Genomic DNA, 2,879 nt, shown 5'->3' with positions numbered 1-2,879 from the left:
ACCTCAAGATACTGTGGACGAAGAGTTTCCTTTTTCCTTTCTTTAACTTTACCATTCAGGGTTGATTACAGGGTTGCACTGTAATGTTGCATTTTGTTAGCAGACATTTCATTATGTTTTTATTTGACGTAAAACTGTGATTTTTTTTTCTCTCTCATATTTCTTTTGCTGGCCAGACTGCATCCCAGCTTGTTTAGGCTCTGTATTCTGTAGTGTTGATGCACGCTGCTCTCTCATGTAGGGAGATGATAATGGCAAACTTCAACTGGCACATTCCACATCTACAGCAGTTTGCTCCTTTAGATGTTGTACAAACTTCAAGCAGAGAGGTTTGAAATGCATTGTGGTGAGAGGATCATGTACACCAGCTGGCCTCACCAGTTAGTCATTGATCGTCTCATCACAATGCAGTGTTTTACTAGGAAACCTTTGGTCCTGCAATACATATTTTACCTTGAGACACGGCACAGCTCACTATGGCAGTGGCACTCCCCGATCACTACAGCCTCCGGTCACAGCTGTTGTGCAGGTGTGTGTGTGTGTGTGTGTCATTTGTAAAATGGAAGTGGTTATAATGAGTTGGTCACTCACACACAGCTGGTCTCAGTGGATATTACATAAGGATTGTGGGCAGCAAATTAAAGATGTGGCATCATTTTCTTAGGCTCTTTGATAACTCATAGAAGGTTGCAGGCAAACATGGCTTACTGTTTGAAATCCGTTTGTAGCCTAACCATAGCATTTAGCTTCAACCGTGAACATCAAGAGTCTTCCTGCTGTTTGTTGCAAAACATTAAACATTTGCTAGTGTCTTAGTATGTGTGTGCACTTATAAAATTCACATTTGTAAACTTTGTAATCACAGTTGTTTCCCTGTAATCTTACACAGTCCTAATATTACTTGTGACATTCTATGTTTCTCAGGAAACTGAATGATCTGTTGAGTCTTTTTTGAAAGAGAAAGTCCAGAATATATAACACTTAGGTCACTAATGGTTTGATGTAACAAAAAAAACCCAACTCATTGACTAGGAAAATGTTTGGTCAGGAGCATCCCTAATGATAACCGTTTAAGCACAGTTAAATCATCCAGCCGTCCAGCGGAGAAGATCGAGTGCAAGCCAACAGGACAGTCTGCTTCTCACACCACACAGGAAACACACACATCTATTTTGGCCCAAACAGTCCTACTTGCCAGATTTGACCTGGAACATGAAAGTCAAATGGTCAGAGTACGACTATCAGGGAGCAATCCAAGTACTAGGAGCTCCTGGAGGTTTGCTGCACAAAGAAAAGAGAACTGTCAGAAATTTTGATTGCACCTGGTACATATCGAAAATTCTCATTGTCGTCTCATATGCAGCAGTCTCACACCATGTGTGCACCTTGGCCTTTAAGCAACACAAAAGGGAAACATCCCAAATAAGAAAACCTACCTCTGTGGAAGAGAGAGCAGCGGGTATCAGAGCTGTGTTAACTGTTGATTGGCTGGTAAGACAGCTGATTCACATGAAAACAAGTCTTGCAAGCTGCCAGGCAGCATAGAGTGGGTTTGCTTGCCGTCTGAAGACACTGAATTCTGCTGTGTTTAGGTTGTTCAAAGTGAACATACATTTACTGGTTTGGGGGTTGTGCTTAATTATCTGTAATTCCTCACTAAGAACAAAGCCTTATGTTTGTATTTCAGTCAGACATTCCTGTGAACTGCAAGAAGCTTGTGGTCTTCAGGGGGACTGACTGCTGCTATTTATCGCAGGAATCGATCACTGTGAAAGCCAGACAGTTTGGGGAATACCAAAATGAGAGCAAGGTACAAAAATCAACTTCAGCCTGACTAGTAATCCTCTGACTCGTGTTCCTGCCTGTAGAATGATAGAAATCAGCCTACAAAGCAGGTGTCTGCTGAACCCTTTGATAATTTTAACTTTCAAAGACAAAACCACAACGAGGAAATGGAATGCTGTGAAAATGACCGACGCATGCAAATGATCACTCCTGGTTTTGGATGTTGCATCAGTTGTATTTGAATAATTTATTTTTTGTTGCCTGCAAGTGGACAAAAAAAATGAAGCTATATGACACTAAGATCAGACTTAAACAAACTAACACTTTGAAGTAAATGCTGAATCTTTTCAGGATTGTGTTTGGGGAATATTTGCATAGCAACTTGTAATGATGATTTGGTGCACTGCTGTAATTTGTCAGTTGGATATTCGTGTTTTCCGATCATAGCTAATGTTGGACTTTTGAGTAAAAAGTCCTCAATCATCTCCAGTGTATTTCCTTTAGTTTCTCTTCTAAAAGGAAATGAAGATCCTCTTAGGACCCGATTCTTCTTTTGATACTGACATTTTTACACATTTGTCCAATCTAAATGTTGAAAGATTTACACCGTTTCTGAAAATGGTTTGTACAGTAATCCTCTGTAATGGTATACTTCAGTACTCGGTACATATTAGGCCTTTCATAAGGCTGGCTAGTTTTTATTGATTTTATTATGCAAATGAAAGACAGCTAGTAGAATCGTATATTGATCATGGTGTGTAAAACAATGAAATAAGCCTTAAATATGCTGTGAAATGGATACATCATACATGTAGTGGTTGCAAGAAGCAGCACAATGGATGTTTCATTGGTTATAGTGGAATAAAGGACATGTGGAATTGTGTTTCTGATCTTTTCTTTGTCTCACCACCATGTTAGGGTGATGAAATACCAATATTGTAGTAATACAACCATATTTCTGAGTACTTTGGAAACTGAACAACGTGACAGAATGTGGTTTTCAGAAGTATTTTGATCCATGCCATGACTTCCATTCCACAATCTGCAGTGAACATAACAGCCATTCAGTAGTGGTTTTCTCTTTTCTACAGAAA

The 2,879-nt window shown here is 39.5% G+C and overlaps 1 protein-coding gene across 2 annotated transcripts in view; it reads left to right on the top strand.

Moving 5' to 3' along the window:
• Positions 1 to 2,668, top strand: part of abhd17c (abhydrolase domain containing 17C, depalmitoylase) — a 33,928-nt gene extending 31,260 nt beyond the window's left edge. For both annotated transcript variants that reach the window (XM_086296464.1, XM_086296457.1), the window contains one exon: positions 1 to 2,668. This exon is cut by the window's left edge and continues 655 nt beyond it. The gene's annotated coding sequence lies outside the window, so the exon portion shown is untranslated.
• Positions 2,669 to 2,879: the final 211 nt, after the last annotated feature.

This window comes from Aulonocara sp. 'chitande type north' Nkhata Bay, linkage group LG1 (genome assembly GCF_057382095.1).
Source record: "Aulonocara sp. 'chitande type north' Nkhata Bay isolate Kocher_YH1m ecotype deep benthic linkage group LG1, A_spYH_male_GT1.1, whole genome shotgun sequence".
NCBI classification, from domain to species: Eukaryota; Metazoa; Chordata; class Actinopteri; order Cichliformes; family Cichlidae; genus Aulonocara; species Aulonocara sp. 'chitande type north' Nkhata Bay.
Note: the sequence above shows the minus strand (reverse complement) of the source record. Positions and strands in the feature narration are given on the sequence as shown.